We start from the raw sequence: 202 nt of genomic DNA, 5'->3' as shown, positions 1-202 counted from the left end.
AGGTTAAGAAATGTCGGAATAGACCTAGAAAATGTGTGTTTTTGACATCACAAATCCGTAGGCCTCTCTCAACCCTAGCATGACTTTAAACAGCCCTCGATCAGCATGACGCAGCTCTTGATTCTTAAAATCAGAAGTAGCTTATGTAAACAGATAAACGTTCCAAGTATTTACAAAGAGTGAAAAAAAATATGTGATTTAG

Source organism: Penaeus monodon, chromosome 28, assembly GCF_015228065.2.
Source record: "Penaeus monodon isolate SGIC_2016 chromosome 28, NSTDA_Pmon_1, whole genome shotgun sequence".
Taxonomy (NCBI): Eukaryota; Metazoa; Arthropoda; class Malacostraca; order Decapoda; family Penaeidae; genus Penaeus; species Penaeus monodon.
The sequence above is the reverse complement of the archived record's forward strand: the minus strand, read 5'-3'. Positions refer to the sequence as shown.